This window comes from Podarcis tiliguerta, assembly GCF_965153285.1.
Source record: "Podarcis tiliguerta genome assembly, chromosome: 5".
NCBI lineage: Eukaryota > Metazoa > Chordata > Lepidosauria > Squamata > Lacertidae > Podarcis > Podarcis tiliguerta.
In genome coordinates this window covers 13,417,538-13,440,190 of record NC_139538.1, presented here as the reverse complement: position 1 = coordinate 13,440,190, position 22,653 = coordinate 13,417,538, and the positions used below count along the sequence as shown (strand labels likewise).

At 45.5% G+C, this 22,653-nt stretch overlaps 1 protein-coding gene across 10 annotated transcripts in view; it reads left to right on the top strand.

Moving 5' to 3' along the window:
- Window positions 1–22,653, top strand: part of NLGN1 (neuroligin 1) — a 628,941-nt gene that overhangs the window by 299,227 nt on the left and 307,061 nt on the right. The gene's annotated exons all lie outside the window — the stretch shown is intronic.

The following is a 22,653-nucleotide window of genomic DNA, read 5'->3' as shown; positions in this document are numbered from 1 at the left end:
GGGTGTAATGATGTAAATTCTAGTGCATTCTCAGAAATGTGCAGGTGAAACAGGTATGGAGCCTACTTGATGCATGGTGGAGGAAAAAATGGCACCTGGTAGAGCAGCATGGAGACTCAGGAAGGAGACTGATGGGTGTGGGAAGGTGGTGAATAGGGGAAATCCATTTGTGAAATAGCTTGCAGCCTTAATTCCCACCACTCTGCCTGAGAATTTCTGTCTTCCTCTGGAAACCCTTGGAAGAGGACCCAGACTCAAGAACCTGCTGCTCTGGGGGCTAGCGATCCTAACTAGGAGTAGTTCATGTTGTCAGGGTGGGCATTGGTTCATATTTGGTAAAATGTTTAATAGCAGAACAGGGATGAAGAACCCTTTTTTCAGCCTGGGGGACGCATTCCCCTCTGGGCCACTGTACAAAAGCTGCATGGCAATTGTGGGGGGAGAGGTGTAGAGGCAAAAGCAGACTGAGAAAGAAATATAAACTGCACACACTTCTCTATTTTCCCACCCAGACAAGCAAAAGGCATGGTCGGAGTTCAAGGACCCTTCCCAGCAATGTGATGCGATGCGGTGCGGTGCAATGCAATGCAATGCAATGCAATACAAACAAAGGAGGATGTGAAGCTGGGCCAATAAGAGGCATGGCCTGGATTGCAGCTGGGAGTGTGTGTGGTGTACTGAGAGGCCCAAGGGCCAGACAGAGAGGCATGTGGCCCTCAGGCCTGAAGTGCCACACCCGTGCATTAGAATTATTCCTTAGATCCCATGGTCTCTATCCATCTACAGTTGCGGCAAGTAGTTGCATGTGATGGGTAGTGTCACTCAGTATGGGGGCAGCTGCTTCAAAAGACACAGTCAGCATCAGAATCCAGCTACAGATGCGATTCCACATTGAGATTTGCATCTGCATTGGCTCTCCATGCAGAGACCTGCTTTTGCACCCAGCACTTCTTTGGGTTAAACCACAGAGCCTAGGACTTGCCAATCAGAAGGTTGGCGGTTTGAATCCCCGCTACGTGGTGAGCTCCCGTTGCTCGGTCCCTGCTCCTGCCAACCTAGCAGTTTGAAAGCACATCAAAGTGCAAGTAGATAAATAGGTACCTCTCCAGCGGGAAGGTAAATGGTGTTTCCGTGTGCTGTTCTGGTTCGCCAGAAGCGGCTTAGTCATGCTGGCCACATGACCCGGAAGCTGTACACCGGCTCCCTCGGCCAGTAAAGTGAGATGAGCGCCACAACCCCAGAGTCGGTCACGACTGCACCTAATGGTCAGGGGTCCCTTTACCTTTACTTCTTTGCTGGAGCAGGACACATTTCAATAAAGCAGCACCTGGGCTCAGGAATCCTATAATGATGGTAATTCTCCAAGTGCTGACCCACAGGTAACCCAAAATGCTATCATTGATGCACAAGGGGGAAATGCCAGGACATTATGAGATTTGGAGAAGCTACAAAAATATTTATGGGGAGGAAAACCTCAGTGGGGAACGCCCTTCGAAAACAACTGCCTGGTCATGATGGAACATGCTCCATGGCAATGGGGTGCTGACTGACATCTGAGGGAGACAGAAAACTGGGGGTGGGAGTGGGGAATGGAATCAAGTAAAATGGAAGAAGTCAGGGTTCTAGCTAGCTGGCCATGACTGCAACAATCCCCCCTATTTTGTTCATAGTATTGTATGATGCCTTACAAAATAGAATGGCTAAACAGGCAAAAGAGCATAAGAACAGCCTTCCTGGATCAGGCCAAAGACCCAGTTAATCCAGTGGCCAACCAGATGCCCAAAGGGAACATGAGCACAACAGAGAATACATCAGAAGTTGGGTTGATCAACTTTGTTTGCAAATCCGCTTTCCCACCACTTATTTATTTCTACTTGTTTTGATCATTTAGGCAAAAATGGCAGAGCTGCTCTGATCTGAAGTTCCCCTCGCCTTCTCAATTACAGTTCTCTGGGCTTTGGGGTTGACATTTAGCTCTGCTTTGTACTCCAGATTAATGAAATCCTCAAACAAGGTCGCATAATGTGGCATATTATAAAACTGTACTGACTTGGTGTGATCTGGCGTTAGGCCAGGATATTTTGACTTTGATATTTCTGAGATTACACAACTCTTTGTCATCCCCGCCTTTTATTTTTGTGCAGGAGTGCAGGCTTCAAGATGTATTAGCTAGCGAGCAGTGGGGTGCCTTTCAGCTAAATGGGCATGACATGAAAATAGAATTCAGTTGTTGGAACTTCGCATTGACACGTTCTCTATAATGCATTTCTATGAATTGAGAAGAGTCTTTAATTACACTCCCCAGCTCCTTTCCTTTGCTGTTCTCTGACACTATTAGCCCCCTAATGATATCTCATTTGACTAGATCAAGTTAGCTATCAGCTGGGATCATGTGATCACCGTTCAGACTTTTGCTTGAGAAACACGCCTCTGAATAGGTGAGCTTGCTTCCATACTAAACTCTGGTTTGCTCTATTCTCTCACCCTGTTTTAAATTTTCTGCATTAAAACATGGATAGGTACATGGGAAGCTGCATTCTACTGAGTGACACTGTTGTTCCATCTAGCTCAATGCTGTCTGCACGGACTGGCAGCATCTCCCCAGAGTTTCAGGCATACTTATCTCCCACACTATCAGGAGATGCCAAAGATTGAACTTGGGACCTTCTGCATGCAGAGATGGTTTATGACTGAGCTACGGTCTTCCCATAGCTTTCTGATCCTCTTATCCAGTGTGATAAATATATATGTTGCTTTTTTAATAGAGAATTTTTATTGATTGTAAAGCTTATTTTACAATATCTCAGTGCAAAATCAATGCACAGCAACTCATAAATATAAACGCTTTTTTTTAAAAAAAAGAATTGAAATTTAACATTTGTAGTTGCTAGATCAGGACATTTAAAAAGGAATGCAAATCATCAAGAGCAACAACAAAAGAACAACAAGAGAAGGCGCAGAAATACCAAACTGATGCAGATTACATCAGAATTGCCAACAAACCCACAAGCCAAAAATGAATAAGGACCAATATATAAAACACACACACACACATATATATTTAGAAGGGGACAAATTATTAATTTAAGCAGCCCATTCACAAACTCAATCCATGTTCCACAACTAGTTGAATTTGTCATCATATTCTCATATCTCCTCTGCTCTCACTAGAGGAAAGGAAGAAACAATTAACACACCTGATTCTTCTTTCCTTCTTTAAATTATGTACAGCTTGCCCTTTATCTGAGGGTCTCAGAGTAGGAAACCATAAAACTACAATTATAAATAAAAAAAATAAAACAGAAAGAAAATCACAATTCGTCATAAAAGTGCAAAAGCATCTACAAAAATCCAGCTGGCGTTACAATTTTGAAAAGCCAGAGTGAATACTCAGGTTTTAATCTGGCTTCTAAATGGGGAGGAAAGGGAGTTTGGTACCTGCTGAATCTCAGTTCTGTGTAAAAGCCCTCTTCAGGGTGTAGTGTGCCCTGTCCTCAATTTAAAGAGCAAGAATCAGGCTGGGTCCACATTACCGCTCTAGTACACTCCCACCTCTGGGGTGGCTCTGTGGTTTAGGGCTTGCTGGTCAGAAGGTCGGCGGTTCGAATCCCCGTGACGGGGTGAGCTCCCGTTGTTCGGTCCCAGCTCCTGCCCACCTAGCAGTTCGAAAGCACGTCAAGTGCAAGTAGATAAATAGGTACCGCTCCGGCGGGAAGGTAAACGGCGTTTCCGTGAGCTGCTCTGGTTCACCAGAAGCGGCTTAGTCATGCTGGCCACATGATCCGGAAGCTGTCTGCGGACAAACCCTGGCTCCCTCGGCCTATAGAATGAGATGAGCGCGCAACCCCAGAGTCATCTGTGACTGGACCTAATGGTCAGGGGTACCTTTACCTTTACACATGGCGTTGCCCACAATCCATAAGTATGCTGTAGCCTCTTGAGCAATATTTCTGTTTGATGTGGTTTCCCTCAGACCACCTCCCATCCAATTTGAAAATGGGAGCATGTTCGGATGACAGCACTTGGGCGGGCAGATGACAGCCGCAGCAAATTGGAATGTGGTATGGGGAAACAAATGAGGGAACGGTCACTGAGTGAAGACATGGTCAGTGGCTCTCTGCTCTGTACAGCAATGTAAGAATGCAACTTGAAATGCAAAGAGGGAAAATGACCTCACAGCTCACTCAAGCTGCTAATGTGTACATTGCCTCAGGCACATTAATTGCTCATGTGCAGGTAGCCTGGGGGAAAAAGATTAACACCACCTTCCTTCCCAATCTCCCTCTCCCTGGGCAAACTGTTTATCAATCTAGTCCAGGGGTGCCCAAACTTGGGGGGGCCATATTTGATGAAGTGAACATGCATGTGGGCCAACCAAGGTTGTTGAACTTTTTGTAGTAGTTGAGCTTTTTTTGGGCGGGGGGATTTTACCCCAGGAAATAAACTGCTGCAGGCAGGGGCTGGATTAAACTAAACGGTGGGCTGGATTAGGCCCCCAAAACGGACTTTGGACATGCCTGATCTAATCTAGAATGGTTATTGAAGGAGCGTCTCCACCACCATCATTCTACCCGGACACTGAGGTCCAGCACCAAGGGCCTTCTAGTGGTTCCCTCACTGCGATAAGCCAAGTTACAGGGAGCCAGGCAGAGGGCCTTCCTGGTAGTGGCACCCGCCCTGTGGAATGCCCTCCCACCAGATGTTAAAGAGAACAACAACTACCAGACTTTTAGAAGACATCTGAAGGCAGCCCTGTTTAGGGACGCTTTTAATGTCTGATGCATCACTGTATTTTAGTGTTTTGTTGCAGGCCACCCAGAGTGGCTGGGGAGGGCGGGGTATAAATAATAAATTATTATTATTATTATTATTATTATTAACCCTAACCCAACCACTTTTGGCTCTCCAGTGTCTGGGACTTTATGCATACCCAACATGAGCTCTGCCGCTGGGCTATGGCGTCTGGTTGGCCACTGTGGTGATATGCGATTTGATAGATATTTGGTTTGACTCATCAGGCTCTCCTTACCATCTTCCTGGGCAAGATAGGCAAATGGTTTAACTAGGTATAAGGCAGGGGTGGGGAACCTTTGACCCTCCAGATGCTGCGGAACAGCAGCTCTCATCATCCCTGGTCAGGCTTGCTGATGGGTTTTGCCGTTCAACATCTGGAGGGCCAAAGGTTCTTCACACCTGGCGTGAGACATTCCTTTGTAGTTTTCCACAGGATTCAAGGCCTCCTTTTGAACAGGATGATGTTGAATCTGAGATGCCCCAGACATTTTACATTTTTAAAATTTCTTTTATCTATTCAAAAACCTGAGTTCAAAATCCAGACCCTCGATACACCCAGATGTTTACTGAGCTATACACCTTATCATCTTCTGGAAATGTGGTTGGCAAGACAGGGTTTGGAGGGGGAAAATGAACTTCAAAATAGCTTTACTGACAGGCACTGAACATGATTCATCATGAAAACAGTATTTATTTTCTCCATCAATCCTGGGAAATGTGTGTTTTGCAGGAAGCTGGAGGCTGTGAAGTACACAATTTTCCCTCATGGGAAATTAACATTCATTTTTAAATTAGCACTTTGGGGTGCAAATTTTGCAAGCCATGCAGCACAGTCCTAAGCATCCGGGCTGCTACTATATATTAAGACTTGCAGCAGCTCTCAGATCTTAAGGCAGCCTTAAGAAAGCCTTTCTTTCCCCCGTCCTGCTGCCTGAGACCCTTGTAACTAAGCTGAGTGTGCCAGCAACTGAACCCTGGAATAGATTACCTGCAATATATGCTGCATAGTAGGAGTGCACAATGTCTATCACTCTAGATTCCCAAAAGCTTGTTCCTGGCACATATATTTTGCATATGCTTCCCTCTGGGAAATCAGTCCTGGTAATTTAGTTGGAATTGAGCCATAAGACCATAAGAAGAGATCTGTTGGATCAGACCAAAGGACCATTTAGTCCAACAGCCTGGAATTGAGCCATAAGACCATAAGAAGAGATCTGCTCTCCTGGTGGCCAACTTAATGGCTGTGGGAAAGCCCACAAGCAGGACATTAAGGTGCCAAAATGGTGCCTGCTTGTGATTCACAGGAAATGTAATTCAGAGCAATGCCATCTCTGAGATTGTACCAAGGAAAAAGCACACCAAGAACGCTGGCCAATATAAGTTTCAATAGTGGGAGTGGTCCCTACTCGCAAATCAATAGTCAATTGTATCAAAAACTAATCCATTCAAAAGTATGTATTCTGACAAGGATTACAAACTCAAATAGAGATTACAAACTCAGAGATTACAAACCCAAACTCTTAAGGATATGTATAACACAATAATTCATTACAGTATTAGAGATAAGAGTTTATGAGTAGAGATAAGTTCATGTTAGTTTTAGTTTTTGTTACTATTGACTATTGATTGGCGAGTAGGGACCACTCCCACTATTGAAACTTATATTGGCCAGAGTTCTTGGTGTGCTTTTTTCTTGGTATATTTAATAACAAGATCTCTGAGATTGTAGGCAGCAGAAGAGCATATGCCTGCGCTGCCCAGGGTGGGTGCACTCCCGAGCGTGGCATGGCACGGAGGGTGCCCTCCCACGTGCGGGATAGCCGCTCAGGTGCCCGGAGTGGCGCATGTTCCCTGCAGCCAGGGGTGGAGCAAACCACCCATGGCGGACATTTGGCGCGCTGCCTGCCCGTGACACCTAAGCCTCCCCCAAGCTGCCAAAACAAAACAATGGTAGGAGTATCTCTGGTATGGTGCATGCTTGCTTGGCAAGGATGCTCAAAGAGCTGAAGAGGAAAATTTCTCTCACCATTGTGTCCTGGCCTGGCACTTTATTTAAAAAAGATGTATTGCAACTGGCGAGCGAAAAATTATCTGACACAAAATCAGCCACTTAATATGGACGCTTGTTTCCTCCACTTTCTGGTCAACTGTATACTTGCAAAAGAAAGTATAAATGTGCATAACACAAACAGAATGGTCTGGAGAAGAAAATAACGTGTGGTATGTGTTAGAGAAACATGCAATTTTAAAGTATGGAAGTCTACTGAGATCACAAGTTAGGGCACACATCTTTACTGCACTATGTCTCATGTTTGTATTTTTATATCTCAAACAAAGGGGGAAGGCTGCCAGCAAAGCGGCGCAACTCTCCTCTTACCCCGGTGGCTCGGGGGAAGGCTTGGGAGTTGTGGGCAGGCAGTGCGCCAAATGTCACCCCCCTCAGTGAGGGCACCTGGGGTGGCCCGCCTCCACCGTTCCCCCTTCCTACACCCCTGATTGTAGGTAGAACATAGCCAGCATGGCTAGGAGCCAGTATCCTCCATGAATTTATCCAATATTTCTTTAAAGTCAACCAGGTTGGGGGCAGATTTCATAGTTTTGCACTTCCACTCGTTCTGTGCCTAGAAAGTGTGGGTTCGAGAGGTTTTCTGCTTCTCCCGTGCTTTCTAGCCTTGGGTCTGAGTGTGAGGAATGGGGTTTGTTGGAGTTGTTGTTGTTACATATTTTGTGCTTTTATCATGTATTTTTATGTTGTGAACTGCCCTGACTAATAATAATAATAATAATAATAATATTTCATGTGTCCCGTCATTTTCCCTGGGAAACCCCACTGTTTACTGCTGAATCTGAACAAACTTCAATCTGCATGGGGGTGGGAAAGATGTTTGTTTCAATTCAGTGGTAAATAGCAGGTTTTCCCAGGGGAAAGCGGTGGGACGGGCACAGTGTGGTGTAGTGGTTAAGAGCGGTAGTCTTGCAATCTGGGGAACCGGGTTCGCGTCTCCGCTCCTCCACATGCAGCAGCTGGGTGACCTTGGGCCAGTCACACTTCTCTGAAGTCTCTCAGCCCCACTCACCTCACAGTGTGTTTGTTGTGGGGGAGGAAGGGAAAGGAGAATGTTAGCCGCTTTGAGACTCCTTAGGGTAGTGATAAAGCGGGATATCAAATCCAAACTCCTCTTCTTCTTCTCTTGTCTGTCCTGAATCTTGCAACTCCAGCTTCATTCAGCTGCACTGGATGCCCCTGGATTTTCGTACTATGAGAGGTGGAGAACAACCTATCTCTATCCCCTTTCCCACATCATGCATAATATATACCTCTATCACGCCCCCTTACTTGCCTCCCCGCTTCAAACTAAAAAGCCCCCAGAATGTTGCAACCTATACATTTCAGTGATCACGGTGAATGCACAAACCTAATCCAGTATCGTCAGGATAAAGTCACAGGCTGCTCCTACGCTATGTCCTTCCAACACCGCTGAGATGTTCATGTCCCGCTATAAACTGGGAAACGGATTTAAATTGCTAAACATGGCGCCATGCAGAGCGCTGTTTTCCCCATTAAAATCTGTAGTGCTCCTCCACACTTGCAAAGGGTGAGGGAAATGCCAGGTTTTGAAAAGCGGTGGAAAGCCACCCTGAGTTATTTTCATTATTACAGTTCTGCACCTAACACCCCAAGAACAGGCCAGGAAAGGAGAAGTGGGGGAGATCTCCCAGATCACAGCAAGCAACATTCTTGTTGCCAGCCAAGGATTTGCTCCATCTCCTAGCGCGGCATGAAATCCCTTCCCCTCGTTATTCTTGCTGGTTCTCCCCCATCACCTCTTCTCCACAAAATGGCTCAGCGATCAGACTAATACAGCACAACTTCTGATGTTCCCTGTACACCACTGGCAGACAAACTCTCATTGAAACATTAGACCAGATGCTAGGAACCTCAGGCCCCAAAATGGAATGCGGTCCTCCATAACTCTCTGTCTGGCCACTGGGACTCTCCCCAGGCCACAGCTCTCCCCTCTTCCTAGATCACACCCCTTCGCTGGCCCTGTTTCAATCCCACCAGAGAGTATTTGCCCAGCAGGAGTTTGATCATGCCTATCCTTTGTTTCGATAGAGGATATAGAGAGCCAGTGTGGTGTGGTGGTTAAGAGTGATAGACTCGTAATCTGGTGAACCGGGTTCGCGTCTCCGCTCCTCCTCATGCAGCTGCTGGGTGACCTTGGGCTAGTCACATTTCTCTGAAGTCTCTCAGCCCCACTCACCTCACAGAGTGTTTGTTGTGGGGAAGTAAGGGAAAGGAGACTGTTAGCCACTTTGAGACTCCTCCAGGTAGTGATAAAGCGGGATATCAAATCCAAACTCCTCCTCCTCCTCCTCCTCCTCCTCCTCCTCCTCCTCCTCCTCTTCTTCTTCTTCTTCTTCTTCTTCTTCTTCTTCTTCTTCTTCTGTGTGGAGAAACTAGCCAGTTGGCCAAAGGTAAAAACATCATTCCTTGCTCTGCCCACATTTACCTCTGGCCCTGCTATCCCTTTCAAAAATGCCCAGAAGGCAATGTGGTTCTGGGGATCCTGCTGGGATAGCTCAGTTGGTAGAGCATGAGACTCTTAATCTGAAGGTCGTGGGTTCAAGCCCCACACTGGGCAAAAGATTCCTGCATTGCAGGGGATTGGACGAGATGATCCTTGTGGTCCCTCCCAACTCTAAAATTTCTTGATTCTATGAAACTGCTGTGCCATGACCCCTCTACCACTGAGCTCTGAGCCCTTCCCCGTGCCACCGTCTCCTCTGACTGAAAAAGGCTCTGCACCCCTGCTTTAGAAGAAGAGGCAATGCAAATGGAAACAGCCATAGCGCCAGGAACACGGTGGGAAACAGCAAAACGGTGATTGACTGACTGTGTCTTGAAAAAAGCGAGCGAAGAAACCATGCCTGCGCAAGAGTAAATGCCATGGCTGGAAGCACCCAGCTTGCCGGTTTTTCTACAGCTTTCCTCTTCCCTTGCTCTACTGATGCAGATATAAAGAAACCAAGAAATGCAATTTAGGATATTTTTGCTGTGCTGATATGTATTCACTTCGAGTTCCGTTGGGCTTTCTTTCCCCTCTTTCTCGCTGTCGTCTGGCAAACTGGCAGCGTGAAAGGGAGATGACATATGGCACGGGAAGTAACATTCTATATGTGTTTTGCATTGCACCGAACAATTGGCTTCTCCTTGTGGTGAGTGAGTGGCGCTGGAGCTTTCGATCAAGTGCCAGAAAAGCCTGCTGGCAGGGAAGCAGCCCTTCACTTCTTCGTTATCTCGAGCCGCTGAGATGTGCAAAAGCAACAAAGGGTCTTGTGGCACCTTAAAGACTAATGCACTGATCGTGGCTTAAGCTTTTATGGACTACAGTCCACTTCATCAGTAGCATTAAGCGTTATCTGGAGTCAGAGGTAGAGGCCTATTTATAGGGATGGAAGAATCTATCATTTCCATTCTCTCACTTTCTCATTTTTACCAGTCTTCAGTTCTCCACATTTTGCAGCAATTTGCATTTAAGAAAAAAAGAAATCCTCATGAAAATTCATCAGCATTTTAGTGTGAATTTTCCCCAATAAACACATTTTTAATGCATTTGACTAATGCACCCATTTTTGCAAGCAATTTACCCATATATAATGCATTTTTGTTTGCTATTTTTACCAGATGTGTTTATTTTATGCACACTATTCCCTCTTAGGTGTGCTTTTGTACATGTTCCTAGGCTGGAGAGCTGCATCGTATAATGTGTGTGAATTTCTAAGTAAGGGTGGCTGTGTTTCATTTCACATATTGTTTAGGAAAGTGTGAATCTGATAGATTCAGCTTTAAATGCATACTGAAAATAATTTCTCATCCACCCTTACTATATACATGATATGTACCAACCTCCAAGACTAATGTTTCAGCAGAAAGAGGTATAGGTAGCTGTGATAGCTCCGAATGACTAATCCAGGGTGTTTAATGGGCACTTGACAGGACTTGGTTGTCCTGTTCATCCCACATCTCCCAATATGTATTTGTTGAAAATTGTGGACCCGTAGAATTTTTTATTCATAGGATTTCTTGTAAACAATGCCGAGAAAGAGAGAGAGAGAGAGAGAGAGAGAGAGAGAGAGAACAAGGGCAAGAAGGAAGGCCCGGCAGCCTGCAGCCCGTAGCACAGATTTAAAATGTTTTATCTAAATTAAACTGAACATTCTCCTAGACATCACCATAAATTTGCAAGCGTTTCTTAAAACAGTGCTTGCTGTGCATTCATTTTAGTTTGCTTGGTTTTGTTCACTCTGGAACATCAAAGTATAAATCAAGTACACTCTTTCTTCTGTCTCAGATGAAGCACAACAAGATGGAGAGCATTAGAGAGTCTCTAATAAATAAAGTGTAAAAGCTAGACCAGCTGATGGCCTTTAATAATTCTTTCAAATCCACATAGAGTCAACACTACAGACACAGAAACAGCTTAAAATAATCTATGGTGGTTCTTGGCAGAAGAAGGCATACAAGAGCATGACCCCAAAACCAGAATGCCTGGAAAAATAGTTATAATTGAACAGCAAAGAGGTCTATAATTTGGTCATTGGGGGTGAGAATAGCCATTCTCCCCATTTTCATATAAGATAGAAGGCATGGTATTGTCTATTCTATGCCATGTCAAAAATTGTCATGTTTAGAAGAAAGGGATTTTGAATGGGGTAGGAGAAACCTGTAGTAGATTCTTCTCTTTGAAACCACTTAGATACTGCTTATTTGTGATGGTACTTGCCTTTAATGAGATGGGGCTGGGATACCTTGAAGACTGACTATCTCATATGTAAATCTGTATATTGCAGAGCAGCATCAGAGGCCCTGCTCTGTGTGCTTTGATGTTCCTGGGTGGGTAGCAGTAAAAAGAAAAGTAGTGGTTTGACGCAGGTGGCGCTGTGGGTAAAACCTCAGTGCCTAGGACTTGCCGATCGTATGGTCGGCGGTTTGAATCCCCGTGGCGGGGTGAGCTCCCGTCGTTCGGTCCCAGCTCCTGCCCACCTAGCAGTTCGAAAGCACTCTTAAGTGCAAGTAGATAAATAGGGACCGCTTTATAGCGGGAAGGTAAATGGCGTTTCCGTGTGCTGCACTGGTGCTGGCTCGCCAGCTGCAGCTTCGTCACGCTGGCCACGTGACCCGGAAGTGTCTTCGGACAGCGCTGGCTCCCGGCCTCTTAAGCGAGATGAGCACGCAACCCTAGAGTCGGACACGACTGGCCCGTATGGGCACGGGTACCTTTACCTTTACCTTAGTGGTTTGGGGAATGGCAGCCCTACTGTGAAATGTTCTCCCTAGGGAGGCCTCCCCGGCCCCATCACTTGTTGTTGTTTAGTCATGTCCAACTCTTTGTGACCCCATGGACCAGAGCACGCCAGGCACTCCTGTCTTCCACTGCCTCCTGCAGTTTGGTCAAACTCATGTTAGTAGCTTCGAGAACGCTGTCCAACCATCTCATCCTCTGTCGTCCCCTTTTCCTTGTGCCCTCAATCTTTCCCAACATCAGGGTCTTTTCCAGGGAATCTTCTCTTCTCATGAGGTGGCCAAAGTATTAGAGCTTCAGGATCTGTCCTTCCAGTGAAGTGTCCTTCCAGTGTCCTTCCACTCAGGGTTGATTTCCTTCAGAATGGATAGGTTTAATCTTATTGCAGTCCATGGGACTCTCAAGAGTTCTCCAGCACCATAATTCAAAAACATCACTACTTTCCCCTAAACTCTGTGATAAAGACCTTTCATAGCACCTTTGGAACCCAGCAGGTGGTCTGTTGACTCTGAGTTAATGTTCCTGGGTTTCTATTAATTTTTAGAAACATAAGTCACAACTGTCATGCTGCCATGGATTTCCTTTTTGGGAAGGAAGTGGGATATACATATCAACAAACAAATGGGTTTTTGCTTCATGCTTTCTCCTAAACAATCAAAGAACTTGTCACCAAAAATAGCCTTCTGTTGGTGAATGAAGTACATCCAGACTCATAATCTTTAGGAATGGAGAACTTCAGTCCTGGGGTTGAGTGCAGCCCTCCAGGCCTCTCAGACTGGCCCTTTGATTTCTTCTCAGGCCACACTCCTCTCTGTTTCATTCCCACCATGGGTGTTTTTGCCTGGTTGGAATGTGCCCTTGAACTTTGATTTCCATAGGAATGTTGCCTGAGCTTGCGGCAGGAAACTCTTGCAAGAGAAGTAGTCACATTTCTGGAATCTGGCACCCCAATCACCCAGGTGCAGATCATGAAACCAATGAATCTTAAGCTTCAGAACCCTAAGTCCAAAGGGGCCCCAAAAGCAACTTTTGTCCACATTGCTTTTTTAAAAATGGATCTAGTAGACCCAATCTGAGCTGCATGACTCCATTCGATTATTTTGTTGTTGTATCTATTTCAACCGTCCCAAAGTTTGAGAGTCAGTAGCACAGATGTTATAAAAGTTGGTGATCTGTCATGGAACTACCCCATTGAAGAAGGTAGCCATGGTTACCCAGACCTTGTTGCTGGTTGCCAAGGGGGCCCCATGACAGTTCAACCTTCAGGGCTCCAAAAATGTAGGTCCACCTCTGCAATCACTTCCTGGATAGTATTGAGTCTCAGCCCTTACATAGCAGGCTACCTCTGAGGTTCTTACAGCTTCCCTCAAAGCATATAAAGATTCCGAATAAAAGCTTATAGAAGCCCTTGGGCATCTTTTATATCCCCATATAAAGCCCTTGAGGGATAATCTTTTTAAATACAAGCCTTCTTCAGGAAAAAAAAGTGTTGATTTGGTTATGTACTAAACAGAAGAGATCCCAATGTTACCCATGGCACTGTTTTCCAAGGCAGATGGTTATTAATGATGTGCTTAATGCTTTTATGTCTGCAGCTATTACATAAAGCAATTCTTATACCTCATGGTGTGTTAATATAATTTTCTTTATTAAAGGGACACATCAGCAGATCATATGGCGAACTCATCCATAGAGAAGTTAATGCGGCTTTAATCAAATGAAAGCCTTGCTGGGCTGGAGCAATAGGGAGTGTGGGCCTTTCGTAATTGCAGAGGAACCATTGTTAAAACAGTGCTCCAGTGGAAAAGGTGAAATTTTATTTTTCCACTGGAGGCTCCAAGGCCATGCTTTCCATGCAGCACATTCATAGGAACATGCCATATACCATTAGTCGGACTATTGGTCCGGTTCACAAAATGGCTGCTATCGGGGTGGGGGGGCGGATATGGCATAACACAAAATGGCAGCCACAGGGGTGTGGCACAGCTCAAAATGGCTGCCATATCTAAAAGAGCAGACAAGCTTCTGGTACCTCTCCTTTGTTAAGAACGGAAGTGAAGGTGGGTGTCAGTCAAATGTGGGTGTGTTTTAGGGGGCAACTTCAACATAGGAGTGCCTCAGATAATGAAGAGGAAACTGAGCAGGGGGCTCAAATCATCTCTCACACACTGGGCTATTTTGAGAGGATATTTACATTTCCAGGTAGCATAAGATGTGCCATATTCACATTGAAACCTGGGAATGCCTCATTGATGGCCCTTGGTCCATTCTGACTGGCAGCAGCTCCCTAGAGCATTAGACAGAGGTCCCCCCCCCCCCATTTGTGCAAGTAAATTATGCAAAGATCCAGCCACCGTCACAGTATACCTCCCATTCATTATTCGTATATCACGTTGGGCTTGTTAAGCATTTCCTTCAGCAGATAGCAGGGTGGGATGTAAGGAAGCTTGCCCTGCGTCGTGCTGGCATGAAAGAGAAAAGGGAAAGCTGACCGAGGTTAAATAGAAGTATTCAAACATGGGGGCAGTGGGGGAATTCTGGTGCTGTAGTATTCGTGAAATAATAAAATTGCAGCGCCTGGATGTGCATTTGTGATCTTTGAACAGTTTGATGAAATAAGCATGTTCTTTCCCGATCACCATTCTTCCTGCCTGAAAACATTTGATAGTTTCCTATTATAGAAGGAACTTGAGTATCATGGAGGTATGATGGCTGTCTTCAAATTACTACTACTACAGTGGTGCCCCGCAAGACGAGTGCCTCGCAAGACGGAAAACCCGCCAGACGAAAGGGTTTTCCGTTTTGGAGGTGCTTCGCAAAACGAATTTCCTATGGGCTTGCTTCGCAAGACGAAAATGTCTTGCGAGTTCCTGTGATTTTTTCCCCGCTCCCCACCCCCTTTTTCTAAGGCACTAAGCTGCTAATAGCCTTTTAGCAGCTAATCCGCTAATCCCTTAAGCCTTTAATAGCCGCTAATAGCTGCTAAACTGCTAATAGCGCTAATCCGCTAATCCGCTAATGGGGTTGCTTCGCAAGACGAAAAAACTGCTAGACGAAGAGACTCGCGGAACGGATTCTTTTCATCTTGCGAGGCACCACTGTACTATGTTAAATTTGTATACCACTGTTCATCTGCAGATCCCGGGGCAGTTAAAAGTACACACAATATGTAATAAAAAGAAGAACAAACACTTGAACCAACAAAGGGTATATAGGATGCTCATCATCCTAAGGCCTGGTTGAAGAAAAGAGATTCCAACTAAACATCAGGAAGAACTTTCTGACTGTAGGAGCTGTTTGACAGTGGAACAGACTGTCATGAGAGATGGTGGTCCATCCTTCACGGAATGATTTTAAGCAGAGGTTGGATGACCCTCTGCCATTGATGCTTTGGCTGAGATTCCTGCATTACATTTCTATGATATTATTATTATTATTATTATTATTATTATTATTATTATTATTTTCTTCTTAAATTTGTATACCTTCCTGTACTTGTAGATCTCAGGGTGGTTCACAACACAAAGTCAGAATATAAATAACACAAAACATGATAATATGAAGCAGTATAGAGAGGATGTGTATGTCTGTGTGGGAAAAGATCCATTATGGTATGGCTCTTTCAACAGTCTGCTGCCTCTTATCCTGCACTGACCTCGGAAGTTCTGATAAACAGATTTTATTTTTTTTAAATAGAGAAACACTTCTTTCAGATGATGCTTTCATGCAGCAGATGAAATGGTTTCGTTCCCTGCCCCCACCCCACTTCCCTGGTCTAGGGTTGAAAGAAATTCAGTTTGGGATCAAGTAATTTCCCCCATGTTACAACACCGCACTATAAAAAATTATCCCAGCATAATTACAGTAGCACTCAAGGTCCCCCCCCCCCCCCGTGTTTGTGTTTAATACCATTATCTAAGAGTGATGTATTTACAGAAAACTGCCTTACAGCCATGTACTTAATGCATTACCTTTTGAATACAGTGTAAACAGAGTGTAATTATATCGGCTGCTCTCTGCTAAAATAGATGTCTCCAGGCAGCCGAGGTGCAGGGGGAAGTTCAAATTGAAAAAAATAATAATCTTTTGTAAGGGTGCTTCTAGACAGATGGAGTTGTTCAGATGTTGAATCAGCATCTCAGACACCAAGCTGCACTTTGCTCAAAGACTGTAGTGAACCTCACCGGTAGCCCAACAAGCAGCAATCACCACAGATGGCACTTCAACAATGGCAGCAAGCAAGCAATGAAAGTGCCAATATTATATACCTTCCCTCCATGGTAGTAGGCAATTCCTCTTTAGGGTTACCAGACCTTATGGTATTTAGATCTTGAAATATGGGGCAGGGGCAGATGGGTAATAAGCACAAAGGTTGGCTGTAATGGTGAGATGGATGAGGGGGAAACAAGTTGAACTTGAATCCTGGCAAGACAGAGGTACTGTGGGTGAGTAGCTCCCATGTCTGAGGAGTTGGTCAATTGCCTATCCCAGAGAGGGTTCCATTCTCCCTGAAGGAGCAGGTTCACAGTTTGCGGGTGCTTTTGGATCTAGCCCTGTCACTACAAGCTCAGGTAGCCTGTCGTCAGGCTTCAGGAAATCGACTTCCTCCCCCCCTTCAGCAGTAGATAAGCAGAACAAAGAGAAAGGAGACTTCTTACCAGTTAGAAACTTTAATGATCACAGAGAGAGAACAAAGAATCCATTTCCTAGGAATGAAGGTGCTCCCAATTAAGGGTTCCACCCACTTCCTCCCTAGTCACCCATGTCATACCGTGTCTTGTAACCTGATCTCGTAACCGCTGTGCTTTCTGTGCTGCCACCTTATCTCCTCTTCTTGACCTTGGGCTGAGCGGATGAACACTTTCCAGAGAAAGTGAGTCTGTTATCTCTCCCCCCCCCCAGTGCTTCACCTCCTAGCTGTTCCCCATCCAGTACTTCCCAGCTTCTGTCTACTGAACTATGTCCCTCTGCAAACCACTGTTCCAATTCTATGCTGTCCTCCTGCTCCTGAGAAGATTCAGGATCCTGATCCGGAGCAGGGAGAGGCTTCCACCATTCCTCCTCAGTGCAGACCACCTCAGCACGGTCCCTGACACCTGTATGGCGAGAAGTGGCTTTTACCAACTGTGACTGGTTTGCCAGTTATGGCCAGAAGTGGACCAGGAAAACTTGGCCACAGTAGTTAATGCATTGGTTACTTCAAGACCAGATTACTGCAATGCACTCTGTGTAGGGATCACTTGCACTTGATCGAGTTGCTGCAGTTAGTGCAGAGTGCGATTACTGACAGGATTGAGGCGTTGTTAGCAAAGAACATCTGTGCTCATCTGCACCAGCTGCCATTTTGCTGTTGGACCAAGTTCAATGTGTTACTATTGGTATGTAAAGCCCTTAACAACTTGGGTCCAGTTTACCTGTAAGATCGCCTCACCCCATATAGATAGATAAAAAACTTTATTCTCATTAGCCAATGGCCATAGCAACAATAAAACATTACAGTATACACAGAAAGGGGAATTTGATATAAGAACACAATTTAACGTCTTGAATCAGCAGTCAGTTAGAGGCCCTTATTCTGATTGCCCCTGCTATGAACCTAGCAACATTTGCTGTTATCTGCTCATTTTGATCTGATAGAAGAAAGGGCATTGTGGCAGTAGTTGAGTGCCCTGGGATGGTTAGTACAAGTGGGGTGATGATCTCGTTCCTCAGGTCTTCTTAGAGAGTGCAAGGCAGGAGGACGTGTGCCACTGTTTCGGTGCTACCGTCTCCAAAGGGGCAAAGACATTTCTCAGGCAGGATCTTTTGGAATCAACCCTCAAGTACCTTACCCCACATATGTTTAGGGTTTTGTGAATTCACACAAGTACCTTGAACCTGGCCCAAGAGCAAATCAGCAACAACTGTAGCTCAACTCAGCAGAAGGGCAACATGATGCCAGTGGCCTGCTTCTCTGAGCAGTCTGTCCACTGCGTTCTGTGCTATTTGAAGCTTCTAGACCAGATACAAGGGCAGCCCCACACACAGTGTGCTAAGGCAATCAAGTCTTGAGAACACACATGCCTCTCAATGTGACAGGCTGTGGAGTGGAGCGATTTTGTTCAAGCAAAATCTGACTTTGTGACTTCAAGCATTTGATAGGAAATGCAAGAAGCATAATTTTCAGCTGGGGAAATCTACAGCAGCTTTGAATTTAGGGTGGGAGTTGGGAAGGCAGCTGTGTGGATAACATGGCATCATGCCACACTTCCATGCTTTGCTGCTGGGTTTGCCAGAGAGTGTGCTGCTTTCACTTTTTTTCTGCTCATCATAAAAGCTTCAGGTAGCCAAATAGATGTCAGACACACAGCATCATCTGGTAGCCAAAAAAAGGCCTCGAAATACATGTTGCAATAGTATTGAAGGCATCTCAGAAAGCAAATGTCTGTTCCTGGCATATATCTGGATTCTTCAAGTCTTCTAGCCATGATGCTTTTGTATTTCTGCTGAAGCTGTTCTGCCTAGCATTTTGTGAATGAGCCAACTGGATAGAGCAGCAGTCCCCAAAGCTGCTACCATCCAAGAATGATTTCCACATCTACCTAGCTGTCATAGGTCTGCTAAGCTCTGTAAAGGACTGTGAGGTTTATGAGATCTCACATTCAGTGTTACTCTGTGATTGTGCATTACAGGGGAAGTCCAATATTGGTGGGCATGCTTGTTCACAGTTACTGATCTCAACAAGGAACACTTGATAAGCTCCCAAAAATCACACGATCCCCTCCCAGAACAATTCAAAAGACGCCAGGATAGAGTCTTGCACTCACCGGGAAATCTTGCAGTAGACCTGTGTCAAATGTTCACCTATTACACTTTTGAACCAACTCACCCCGTCATAAATAAAACCACCCCTACCTTGTGAGAAGGCTGAGGATTTTAATGACAAGTATCTTTGTGAAAGTTTGGGTTAGGGGATCCTTCTTTCCAAAGTGATCCCAGCCAATCAGGAATCAAGTACTGGATGCAACTGTGGCACTATGCCCACTGAGCTGCATGGCAAAACTAGTGGTGTTAAACAAGGCCAAACCAAGAACCCAAGCAATGCCTTCTGCATAAGTCACACAGATGACCTCAGCTAGCCCAATCACCCATTTGCCCTCTTTCTGCAGGAGCACACACACACAGACAAACAGCTTAATTGCCAAAGTATCTCCTAAGCAGTTTGCATGTATAAAACCGTTTCCCAAACCACAACAACACACAAGTAAGACACACAAACACCCCAATTCCATCAAAACGTTAACATAAAATTTCACAAATGAGACTGTGCAGTAAAACAAGCCCAGTAAAACAGCACAACCAGCAATTAAAACAGTTAAAGCAGGTGGGTCTTCAAGCCTGGATAGCTCAATTGGTTAGAGCATGGTGCTGATAATCCCAAGGTTGCAGGTTCGATCCCCGTAAGGGACAGCTGCATATTTCTGCATTTCAGGGGGTTGGACTAGATGATCCTCAGGGTCCCTTCTAATGCTACAATTCTATGATTCTATAGGTTCAGGGATAAAAGGGTTAAAAACTCCCCTCCCCTTGCTTGCTATGGTCCTAATAGGCTCCCTGCAGCCTTTCCCCTCTCTTTCTTGTTAACCCATAGCAACCTGAGCAAGCCAGGTGAGCAACGCCACCCTGTCTCCAGCCACTGCTGATTGCATCCAGTATAAAGGTGTTCAGAAGGGGGAGATAAGTTTCACACCAAGGTCTTCTCTTGGATATATTCAAAGCATAGTTGTGGGAAAGCAGTGTATGATGAAAGCAACTGCGGTGATGACCTGAGAAATAATCACACCTGAAATGCAGGACAGTTTAGACGGACCCTCTGCCCTCTTCAAGAGACAGGGCTGTCAAGGCATCTGCACCCTCCTTACCTGCTCTCTCCTTGCTGCAAGCAAAACAAAACAAGCAAGCAAACCCCCAAATTATTTTTGGGCAGCTTGACTGCTCTGTGAATGGGCTGGGGCAGCAGTGGGCCCCAAGTGATTTCTGCTGTCCAGAACCAGCAGGCATGGTTGATCCCACCCCATCACACTGTATTAGGGTGTAAAATCAGGTTGCCTACTCCATGTGCCACACTGTTCTATCCAGCTTTGCTTTCTCCCAGCAGAACTCCTGCATTTTTAACAGATGCACGGCAGACAGCAATTCAATGTGTGTAATGTTATCTGGCACAGAGATGAAGGGATAGGGAAATGTACAGAGATGGGAAAACCTGAATTTGTCTTGGTCGCAAAGACAGGAGAGCAGGGTTGGAGGTGAGGGGGAGCCGTTGTCACTTAGCTGTCTCAACCAGGGATTGATTTGGTAGGAGCATGTGTATTCCGTGCAAAGGGGTCCCAGGTTTTGTGCCTTGTCTCTTCGGAAAGGGCTTGGAAAGACTCCTGCCTTGATCCCAGAAGAGCTCCTGCCTGTCAAATTCTGAGCTAGATCGACCAATGGCCTGATTTGATTGGAAGCAGGCAGCTTCACAGGCTCGCTTGCATTTTGCAGGAAGTGTCTTGAAGCCAATGTGCAAGATGGTTTGCATGTCCATTTCACCACCATTTACATACTGTAACATGCAAAAGGAACAGTTGGTCATCTCCTTCATGGCGAGATCAGAAACTGCTGCTTGGGCATTTCATTCCAGGGAAAGTGTGCAAATTCCCTCCCTGAGTTAGAGCAAAAGTTAAAAATGACAATAATGTTCAGGCACAACTCAGGAGTTCACTTGTCGCTTCCTGCAGCGTATAAAGTTTCTCCCATGCCTCATCACATTTCCTTAATCCTCCTTTGCTCAATCTCTCTCTCTCTTGAAATATTTTTTTATTAAGGATTTTCTTGAATTACAAAAGAACATGCAATTTCTCTCTCTTTCTCTTTTTAAATCATAGCATCTCTTAGTTACATTCAATGTAAGGCAATGTTGCATCTAGTGTAGGGTTGAAGGGGCAGAGAGGTGGGAGCAAACACGGGATAACAACTTAGTTCTTTATAGCTTATTCTGCTGGCTATTGATACAGGGGGTGGTGGAGGAGAAGAACAAAGGATATTTCAGGTTGGGCAAAGCATAGTGAAATAATACTGTCACAGCCAGCAATTAGCTTAATTAACTCTGATTATGGGTTGGAGTGCTCCTGCAAATGAGAAGGTAAGGGGGTAACTCGGGAGAGCAAAATGCTGTGGAGTTCCCACCTGCATAGAGTTAGAAATGTCCTAAAACGGACCCTTCTCATTTTTATTGTTTTGGCATTGATTGTTGTCCTCAATACAGGCAGATGAGGTTTTTCACTGCCATCCAGTAAGTGTTTAGTAGCTTTCTCTTGAGATTACCTTATCAGATCTGAGGGCATTGCTGATTTTCTCTTTTCTTCTCTCACCCAAACAGTCCTTTCTCATGAGTGCAATGTAACATTTATCATTGCTATCTTCTTCTTCATCATCATCATCATCTGTGGCTCCACTGGTGAAATGTTTTGCACCAGTGGACCATTGTTACATAAACAGGCTGATGCTAACTTTGCTGCATATTAAATTATGCAACCTGTAGCAGAACGTGTTTCTGCTAGCATGAATTTAGCTGTATTCCTCTGCTGTGCAACATTAAAAGTCGCCTATCCACTAGTGCAAGAGCCACAGTTCTAGAGCCTAACTTAAGATGTTGTTTGGATAAAATGGGATAGCAGCATATACATTCTCCTTACTGGCATCCATCTATCTCAAGAGACAATGGAGTGTGAAGTCAAACTGCTGTGTTAGCAGCACCAAAGTGATCTCCTCAGGCTGCAAACATGGGCAGTGTGTGTGGAGGTCCTGGGCTGCCCAGATGACAAGATCCCCCTCTTGGACTCCCTGATGGGATCCAAAATCAAAATCAAAATCAGAGCAATACATTTGGCACCAAACGTCTTCACGACTCCACTCCAGATTTGTGTAGGGTTTACTTCTTAGCTTTTTCTTCTCTTGAAGATATTCCACAAGGCAGTGGAGGTTTAGGCTAAGGGTTTTCCTTCTCCTAGATGGGCTACCTTCCCAATTTGATGATCCTCAGCTGCCCCTCACTTCCATCTACAGCCAGTGGCGTAGCGTGGGTTGTCAGCACCCGGGGCAAGGCAAGTAATTTGCGCCCCCTAACCCGAGGCAAGGCAAGTAATTTGCGCCCCCCCCGCTGCACTGTCCCTCCCCCAGATAGTCGCTCTCTCTCTCTCTCCGCACTGCACCGCACGCCTGGCACCCTCCCCTCCACAGTGGGTGGCAATCCGCGGCTCGGATCGGATTCGCACAGCCAGCACTGCAGTGAGAGAGAGTGAGTGAGCCAGGTAGGGGCAGAGAGCTGCGAGTGCAAGCGCCCCCCCCCAGATGTTGCTCCCAGTGCGGCCGGCCCCCCTGCACCCCCCACGCTACGCCACTGTCTACAGCATGCACAGAAACGTCTTGACCATTGGACCTATTATTGGTCTTGCCTGCTCAATCCACCATAGCCTGTCTTCACATGGAGGGAAGGTTCCTAACTCACCAAGGTTTTGAGACCCATTGGCTACCC